At 39.3% G+C, this 10,461-nt stretch overlaps 1 pseudogene; it reads right to left on the bottom strand.

The window, feature by feature from the left end:
• Positions 1 to 7,805: 7,805 nt before the first annotated feature.
• On the bottom strand, positions 7,806 to 10,134 carry LOC112317741 (endoribonuclease LACTB2 pseudogene; annotated as a pseudogene).
• Between the last annotated feature and the right edge of the window lie 327 nt (positions 10,135 to 10,461).

The following is a 10,461-nucleotide window of genomic DNA, read 5'->3' as shown; positions in this document are numbered from 1 at the left end:
GCAATCAACATAGGGGCACCCAAATACATAAAGAAAATCTTGGAGGATTTCAAGAAAGATATTGACAGCAACACAATTATAGTAGGGGATTTTAACACCCCACTATCAAAAATGGACAGGTCTTCCAAACAAAAGATCAACAAAGATATTGTGTCACTTAACAATACCCTAGAGGAAATGGACTTAACTGATATATAGAGAGCTTTACATCCCAAAGAAGCAAAATACACATTCTTTTCAAGTGTCCATGGAACTTTTTCAAAGATAGACCACATGATAGGACACAAAGCAACCCTCAACAAATTCATGAAAATTGAAATCATATCAAGCATCTTCTCTGACCACAAGGGTCTGAAACTAGAAACCAACCCCAAGGGTAAAAACCCAAAACACTCAAAAACATGGAAATTGAATAGCATGCTATTAAACAATGAATGGGTCAAGAACGAGATTAGGGAAGAAATCAAAAACTTCCTGGAAACAAATGAAAATGAACTCACAACAACCCAAAACCTATGGGACACAGCAAAGGCCTTCCTGAGAGGGAAGTTCATAGCAATACAGGCCTACCTTAAGAAGTTAGAAACAGTTCAAACAAACAACCTAACCCTATGCCTACAAGAACTGGAGGAACAACAACAAAGACATCCCAGAGCAAGCAGAAGGAAGGAAATAACCAAGATCAGAGCAGAACTAAATGACATAGAGACTAAAAGCACAATTGTAAGGATCAATGAATCCAGAAGCTGGTTCTTTGAAAAGATAAACAAAATCGACAAGCCTTTAAGTAGGCTTATCAAGAAGAATAGAGAGAGGATCCAAATAAACAGAATTAGAAATGAAAGTGGAGAGATTACAACTGGTACCACAGAAATACAAAGGATCGTAAGAAATTACTATGAAGACCTGTATGCTAAGAAATTTGAAAACCAGATGAAATGGACACATTTCTAGAAAAATATAATCTTCCTAAATTCAATGAAGATGAAGCAGAAAGCCTGAACAGACGAATATCAGCAAAGGAAATTGAAGCAGTCATCAAGAAACTCCCATCACACAAAAGCCCTGGACCATATGGTTTCACAGGAGATTTCTACAAAGCATTTAAGGAAGAACTAACCCCTATCCTTCACAGACTATTCGAAAAAATCCAAACTGATGGAAGACTCCCAAACTCTTTTTATGAAGCCAACATCATCCTAATCCCAAAACCAGATAAAGACACAACGAAGAAAGAAAACTTCAGGCCAATATCGCTGATGAACATAGACGCTAAAATTCTCAACAAAATATTAGCAAACCGCATCCAGCAATATATTAAAAAGATCATCCACCATGACCAAGTGGGATTCATCCCAGGGATGCAAGGATGGTACAATATTCGCAAATCAATAAACATAATACATCACATCAATAACAGCAAAGACAAAAATCACATGATCATATCAATAGATGCGGAAAAAGCGTTCGATAAGATACAGCATCCATTTCTGATAAAAACACTCAGCAAAGTGGGAATAAAGGGAGCAGTCCTCAACATAATTAAGGCCATATAAGAGAGACCTACAGCCAACATCACACTCAATGGCCAAAAACTTAGAGCTTTCCCACTAAGATGAGGAACAAGACAAGGATGCCCTCTCTCACCACTCCTATTCAACATAGTATTGGAAGTCCTAGCCACAGAAATCAGACAAGAAAAAGCAATAAAAGGCATCCAAATTGGAAAGGAGGAAATGAAACTGTCACTGTTTGCAGACGACATGATACTGTACATGGAAAACCCTATAGACTCCACACAAAAACTACTCGACCTAACAAATGAATTAGGCAAAATAGCTCGATACAGAGTCAATACCCAGAAATCAAAGGCATTCCTGTACACCAACAACGAAACTGCAGAAACAGTAATCAGGATAAAAATCCCATTTGAGATAGGAACAAGAAAAATAAAGTACCTAGGAATAAACCTACCAAGGAGGTAAAACACCTGTAATCAGAAAACTACACAGCACTGAAGAAAGAAATTAAGCAAGACACAAACAAATGGAAGCATGTACCATGCTCATGGATTGGAAGAATTAACATCATCAAAATGGCCATACTACCCAAAGCGATTTATCGATTCAATGCAATCCCTATTAGAGTACCCATGACATATTTCACAGATATAGAACAAACATTTCAGAAATTTATATGGAACCATAAACGACCCCCAATAGCTGCAGCAATTTTGAGAAAGAAAAAGAAAGCCGGAGGGATCACCATACCTGATATCAAACTGTATTACAAGGCCACTGTAATCAAAACAGCCTGGTACTGGCATAATAACAGGCACATACACCAATGGAACAGAACAGAGAGCCCAGAAATAAACTCAAATCTATACGATCAATTAATATTTGACAAAGGAGGCAGGAGCATAAAATGGAGCAAAAACAGCCTCTTCAACAAATGGTGTTGGGAGATCTAGACAACTACATGCAAAAAAAAAAGAAACTCGATCACCAACTTACGCCATACACGAAAATAAACTCAAGATGGATAAAGGACTTAAATATAAGCCGTAACACCATAAAAGTCCTTGAGGAAAACATTGGCAGGAAAATCTCAGACATTCCACGCAGCAACATCCTCACAGACACATCCCCTAAAGCAAGGGACATAAAGGAAAGAATAAACAAATGGGACCTCATCAAAATAAAAAGCTTCTGCATGGCTAAAGATAACAGTACCAAATTACAAAGAGAACCAACAGTGTGGGAAAACATATTTGCTAATGATACCTCAGACAAGGGCCTGACCTCCAAAATATATAAAGAACTCACACGACTCCTCTCCAGTAAGACAAACAACCTTTTTAAATAATGGGCAAAGGACTTGAACAGACACTTCTCCAAGGAAGACATACAGAGGGCCCAGAGACAAATGAAAAGATGCTCAGCATCACTAGCCATCAGAGAGATGCAAATGAAAACCACAATGAGGTACCATCTCACACCAGTCAGAATGGCCAACATAAACAAATCCACAAACAAATGTTGGAGAGGATGCGGAGAAAAGGGAACCCTCGTGCACTGTTGGTGGGAATGCAGACTGGTGAGGCCACTGTGGAAAACAGTATGGAATTTCCTCAGAAAACTAAAAATGGAACTGCCCTTTGACCCAGCAATTCCACTGCTGGGATTATACCCTAAGAACCCTGAAACACCAATCCAAAAGAATCTGTGCACCCCAATGTTTATAGCAGCACAACTTACAATAGCCAAGTATTGGAAGCAACCTAAGTGCCCATCAGCAAATGAGTGGATCCAAAAACTATGGTATATTTACACTATGGAATTCTACGCAGCAGAGAGAATGAAGGAGCTTATACCCTTTACAACAGAATGGATGGTCCTGGAGAACATTATGTTAAGTAAAATAAGCCAGGTGGCGAGGGACAAATACCATGTGATCTCACCTTAACTGGAACATAATCAATAGAATAAAAAAGGAAACAAAATATAACCAGAGATATTGAAGTTAAGAACAATGTAATAATGGGCAGGGGGGAGTGGGGAGGGGACAGTGAGGAAAGGGGATTACAGGAACTACTTTAAAGTACACATGGACGAAATCAAGGGAGAGGGTGGAAGTGGGGGAGTGTGGGAGTTTCAGCTGGGGTGGGGTGGAGGGATCGGGAGAAAAGGCACATAACTGTAATTGAATAACAATAAAAAATTTTAAAAGTTCCATTAGAATTTTGTTAGGAACTGTATTGAATCTGTACATTGCTTTGGGTGGTAAGGACATTTAGCAATATTAATTCTTCCATTCTATGAACCTAGAAACCTCATGATTTATTTGTGTCTTCTTCAATTTCTTTCATCAATATCAAGATTTTCCTTGTATGTGTCTGTCACCTCCTTGATTAAATTTATTCTGAGGTATTTTTCTGAGGCGATTATACGTAGGATTTTTTTCTTTCTGATCTTTATTGTATAGAAAAGCAACTAATTTTTGTATGTTATTTTTGTCATCCAGCAACATTACTGAATTTGTTAAGTAGTTCTAACTGTTTTTTGGTGGTGTATAGGATGTTTTGTGTAAAAGATTATATTATCTTCAAGCAAAGACAATTGACTTCTTTCTTTGTTATTTGCGTAACTTTATTTCTTTTTATTTTCTGATTGATCTGGCTAGGACTTCCAGTACTATTTTGGATAGGAGTGGTGAAAGTGAACATTCTTGCCTTATTTCTGATTTTATAGGAAAAACTTTCAGTTTTTTACCATTGTGAATAATGCTAGCTGTGGGAAGAAACAAATTTCTGTTGTTTGTAAACTACTCAGTCTGTGGTATCTTGTTATAGCAGACTGAATTGGCTAAGACAGTAGTCTTGGTGGTAAGTATGTAAGCAGCATTAGGAACAAACTTTAATCTGAGAAGTGAAGCTTCAGCTAATGTAAATGTTATGAAATAAAAAAAGAATGTGGAGAAAAATTCCAGAGAGTGAATTCTCAGCCATGTCCTACAAGGTTAGGCAGTCTAAGAACATTTTTTATTGTATTTTTTCCATTACCATTTATTACCCTTATACCTTCTTCCATCTCTACCCCCTTGCCCTCCCCTGCCCCTACCCCTGCAATAACCACACTGTTCTTGGTGTCCATGAACACCAAAACAGAGTGTTCTTCTTTTTGCTTGATCAAGTTGGAGATTATCTTCGTGGAGTTAAGCCAAGGAAGAATACAATTTTAAAGAAAATATAATGATTGTTGAGACTCTTAGAGTCTAATGAGGAGATGAGACACACAGACTTGAAATGACCTGAGAACATGACCAAACAACATGTCAATAAATGACAATATATGTGAGGACAGCCTAGCAATTATCCTAAAATTTCCTGTAAGAAAGACTGACCTTCCAATCCTGAAGAACATGTCCTTGTTTTGCAACCACCATATCTCTAAGGGGTATTTGTGTTTGGTATGAGCCAAGAAGACTGGGATCTAATCTTGTCCCCAATGCTGCTAAATGGGTGAATTTGGGGGAATGTTTTTAGACTTTCTAAGTATTGGGTTTTTTTAAACCTCTTCAGTGGGACTAAAAATAAAACTCTCTCATAGGTTGCTGTAAGCACTTACAAACTATAAGTCTTACTGCATAGGGCACACTACTTTCTCCCTCTTCAAGGCTAACTGGCACTCCCTCGAGTGCCAGTTCTACATAAGAGCTGACTAGAGCTTCCAAGGAGAGTTAGGCTTAACTGGCTAGCAACTGTTACCTGTTCAGATGCAAAGAAGAAGACTACCACGTTAGCTGGTGAGCACATCTATCAAGAAGAAACTACTCCTCTTTGCAGAGAATCTGCATAGAGCACTTCCAGCCTCACCTGGAGGGGTGCAGAGGACAGAGAAGTTGTCAGGGAAAGGATCCTGCAAGGGTCTGGAGTCCCTTATAGCAGGGGAAGTGGGCAGAAATTGGTTAGTTGAAGTAACCCAACAAGGGAAACAAAAGACAATCTGCTTATTTCTTTGCAGACACCCTGCTCACTTTGCCTCTATTGTCATGGATTCCTCCTTATGGTCTGCCTATTAGAGTAGGAAACACCAATGAGTATTGATGTGGAGCAACTTGATATTCCTGACCCAATGACCAGAGAGGGATGAACTCTGGGACTTAGGCCAGAATTCCAACTAAGCTCAGGGAAGGTTGGTCATGAGGCCCTTCCTCAGACATGTGTATCTTGCTCCAACCTTGTGGGGAAATACCTTTCCTTTTGGTGTCACTGGGCTACATTGGAAGAATTGTCTTGGGCCACACATTAAATACACAAACACTAACAAAACAAAAAAAATCTCATAATATTTTAAGTAAATTTATGATTTTGTGTTGGGCTGCAAAAGGGCCGTGGGTTGGACACCTCTGTGAGATAATACTCTTCCTTATGGCTTTGGGGCACTGAGCACCTGCCTGTACCTCCCAGACACCCTGCCCTAAGATAATCTGGAATTACTTATCTAAGACCTTGTTCTTGTGAGATCTTACCTGATATAAACCTTTTTATCCACCCCAACTGATTCTTGTATTTATTTCATAACTGTTATTTCAATACTAACTTGAAAATAAGAGTTAGTGCAGCTGGAAGTTTTAATGGCAACCAATCGCCAATTAAGGGGAGAAATTCCAGAGGCATTGACTTACTTTAGGGTGTAGGGACTCAGACATACAGAAAGTCTGCTCTTATAAAAAGAAGGGGTGATAAATATTCCTCTTGGCAATATAAAGGGCTCTCAAATCTGTCTCCTTCCCTGGTTAAATGATAGGATAGGGGTGGCAGACTGAAAAGGGCCGGAGGTTGTGGATTAGGGTCATGGTGGATAAATGAGGCTGCCTGGAGCAGGACCAGAAGCCTGTTTTAGGTGAATGTTTCAAATAGAGTGGTAACCTTATTTCAAGAAAAAAATTTTCCTTAAAACTCATCACAATAGTCTCTCGCCCATGGAGAAGCAGCCATCTGTTGGAGGCATCAGAGGCTGCAGCAACAAAGACATCTGGCCTAGTTTTACCATGGTCTGACCTCAGTGGGAAGGGTACATCTTCTCCTACTGTTTGTTTCTTTGTTTCTTCTCTTGCTCACTGTGGTTAAATGATGAATCTGCCTGGCAGGAACACTATGTTTCTATTCATTTGCTGCAGTGCTGGGCACACAGAGCATACTTGATACATGTTAACTGATCATCCTGTGACAATAAGACAAAGACTGAACCAGGGGCTGGCATTTAGAAAACCAGTGGAAAGTAGGAGCCCAAAAATATATACAAGCTTGGGCAAAGCACTCACCATTGTCATTAAGTGACTTTCAAAATATAATACATCCTGTGATAAATTTGAATGGGGGCCTTATTCATGAGTGTCAAAGTATGTGCAAATTGTAACAAAATCAAGCTGCAAGGAGATTGCATTCAGAGGACCCCAGGTGTGGCAGCCAATGAGGAGCCTAAGTGTATGACTGACTGATCAGAACAGCTCAGAAGCTGTAGTGTAATCCTTCCTGACCTGATCACCTTAGCCAGTTTGGCAGCATTTGTCGCTGCATGTGGAGGATGGAACTGGGACTGCTGGCTGGCTACTGTCTTTTCAGAGCTACCTTTTGTTATTATGTAGGGGCTTGGGATGATGGCTCTTGTTAACCAAAACAAGATGGGAAAGTAATGATTTTTTAACTGGGAATTTAGTAGTTTTTAATTGCCAAAAGTTGATATGCAGGAATCATTCGTGGAATGCCATTATAAGAAAATAAAAATGACATAGAACTATAGAACTAATAAATAGTCATGATATAATTGACAGAAACATGAAAGCAAAGTTATTATCTATAGATATAAACAAGGGTTGTAGAAAAGGAAGGATTACATAGAAATCTGCACTGTTAAATGAAGCAGCTAGAGAAAAGACTATTATTGGCTACTGATAATAGATAACCAATTTCCAAGAATAATATCCTGTGTAAATTACATATATTTTATTATTTTTTAAAGTAACCATTTTACTTAATCAATTGAAATTGGATAAACTCTTGGGTCTTTACTTTTTGGTAAAATGTATTAAGATCTAGGTTAGATAAATATATTATAGATATAAAATGGAGTATATATATGTTAGGATAAATATGACATTAAGGTATACCTATGGTTATTTCCAATATTATACACTAACTTCTCTGTTAACAATTAATAGTCAAGGAAATATACCAGTCTCTGTAAACAAAACAAAACAACAAAACTTTTATTAATCTGAAACTTAAGATGAGCTTTCCTTTATTGAGCTTTCCCATTTATTGGATACATGTTGCTAAGTATTTTTCCTTCTTTTTCAAATTTTTTTCAAATGAAGCAAGAGATTGTATTCAGTCAGTTTATGTAAGTACTCAGGAGTATTCTTGGAAGTAATTTTTACAAGCTCTATTACTGTAAAGATTTTTTCAAAATTATCAGAAAATGCTGTAAGAATCCGCTCTTCTCAAATATTTCTGTGAGAAATGTAGAATTTTATCTTCAGCATTATGGATTATGGGGCCATGTCCTGGATACATAATGCCAGTTTTGATTTTCAATAACTTGTGGACCCTGAGAAAGAAGATAGGGCTTCTGGTGGCTACCTGAGCTCTAATTAAAAACAAAACAAAAAGACAAAAACAAAACAAAACAAAAACAGACAAACAAAATACCTAGCCCAGCAGCCATTTCTATGCAGGGCCCTCTCACACAAACTGTACTTCATGGAAAAGTCTGTGCTGAGCTGCTTGCCTCTGCACTGTGTTTCTACCATTTGAGCCAGCCCTATAAAGGAGCTCCTGGAATCCTATTTCAACCAAGGGTTTCCCCATCTAATCAGAACAGCTCAGATCTGACCAAAGTTGTTTTATTCTGACCAATCAGGACAGTGCCTATTGGACCAATCAAACTGCAGAGATTTGAAGTCCTCATTTGCATGAGGATGGACCAATCAGGGACCAAGAATGGGAACTTCTGTCTTTATAAGCCATCTCTCTTCTGACTCTGCTTCTCCTCCCTTTCCATCAGTAACTAAAGTCTGTTTCCCCAGTTAAAGCTGAAACACACAGAGAACATCTCCGGAGTAAAGTAGACTGGCACAGGAGCAGAGAGGCAGACAGACAAGAGAATAGGAAAGCTGCCTAGCCAGAGAGGGGCCTGGCCTCTAGGTTGTTCCATAGCTGTGCTATATCACCATTGAGATATTTGTACTGAATAAAGTTTCCTTTTTCGCCACACACCAAATATGGATTCATTGAACTGATGTCATTGGTTGATTAATTCTTTTAGGGAGTTCATGTAATCACACTAAACACAGTTTCTTCCCTTAGGATACAATCTCCAAAAAGGAGAGCATTCCCCTTTTCTAAAAGTAGAGCCATATAGTCATTAGTATGGCCAGGTATGTATATAACTCTTAGAGTGGCACCCTCAATCTTAATCACACCTCCATCTTTCAAATTAGCATATTGTTGCTCTTATCAACCAATGATCATTGGTGCAAATTCAACACCAATGAGAATCCCCAATTTGGGGTGCAGTGAAGAAGGGAACTATATTCAGTGCAGAACAGCTCAATTATGATATAGCATGACTGGTAAAACAGCATGGATGTGGAATAGCCTTGAGACCTGGCCCCTCTCTAGCAAGACAGCTGTGCTCTGATCTGCTCCTTGCTGGTCTGCTCCATGCTGGTCTGGCCTGCTCTACTCTGGGTCTCCTTCAATGTTTCAGCTCAGACAGAGAAACACAATCTTCAGTGGAAAGGGAAAGTGCACTGTCCGAGTCAAAGGGGAGCTGGCTTATATAGACAGAAGTTTCTGACCCTGGTCCCTGATCGGTCCATCCTCATGCAGATGAGAACCCCAAATCCTTGAAGTTTAGTTGGTGAAAAGGGCACTTGCCTGATTGGTTAGAATGGAATTCCTCTGATTGGTTGGTGAAGATGTTGATGGGGATATAGCTACACAGCTCCAATTGGATGGGGAAAGCCTCAGTCCCATTGGTTAAATAGGATTCCAGGAACTTCTTTATAAGGATTGCCTCAGATGGCAGAAACACAGTACAGGCATGCAGTTCAGTGCAAAGGCGGGTCGGTGGCTCAGTGCAGACTTCACCCTGAAATGAAGTTTGCATGAGAGGCCCCTGTGTAGAAATCTCTGCTAAACTTTTTTTTTTTTTTTTTTTTAATTTGAGCCCAGTTAGCCACCAGAAGCCATTCTTGATACCTTCTTTCTCAGGGTCCACGCTCTTCATCTTTTGTATTTTTTTCTCTCTGAAGATTCAGGGGGAATTTTTTTAATGCAACATGTAGTGTCATTATTAAAGTTTTTACAACTATCTCATATGCCTTCAGTATGCTCACAATGCTGATGAGTTGCTATGATTTCCTGGATTGCTGTGTTACGTTTGTTCAGAGTCTGCTTTAAACAGCTGATATATTCTGGAATTGTTGTTTCTCCAATGTCAATGAGCCTGATCCTGAGTTGGGTCCCTACTAGGTGACCTGCAGGGTCATGAGATCTGGGTTACAGCCCAGGACATGCACCACCCAACCAGATAGCTACTGAATGCACTGAAGAGTGGCACCCATCTCTGCCTAAGCCTCCTGCAGACATGTAGCTTATGGTGTGACCATATCATGGAACCTGAAAAGTAATCATTTTTAAAAGAGGCCATTTCAATTGGCTCTGAAATCAAATTTGCTGCCATTAGGACTCAGTAATTTGAAAATACATATGCACATTCTATAACATACACTGAATAACAGTTTGGGTCATTTGCCTTTGGGAATTTACAAGGCCCCACACTGAGAATAGCAAGGCCTCAGGTGTTGAGGTAAATTTCTCAAAAACACTGGTCAGCACCAGCTTGTTCTCCCCAGATCCCTGAGCAGGGTACTGACCCAAAAGGGCCCAAG

The sequence above is a fragment of the Desmodus rotundus genome, chromosome 4, assembly GCF_022682495.2.
Source record: "Desmodus rotundus isolate HL8 chromosome 4, HLdesRot8A.1, whole genome shotgun sequence".
Classification (NCBI taxonomy): domain Eukaryota; kingdom Metazoa; phylum Chordata; class Mammalia; order Chiroptera; family Phyllostomidae; genus Desmodus; species Desmodus rotundus.
Note: the sequence above shows the minus strand (reverse complement) of the source record. Positions and strands in the feature narration are given on the sequence as shown.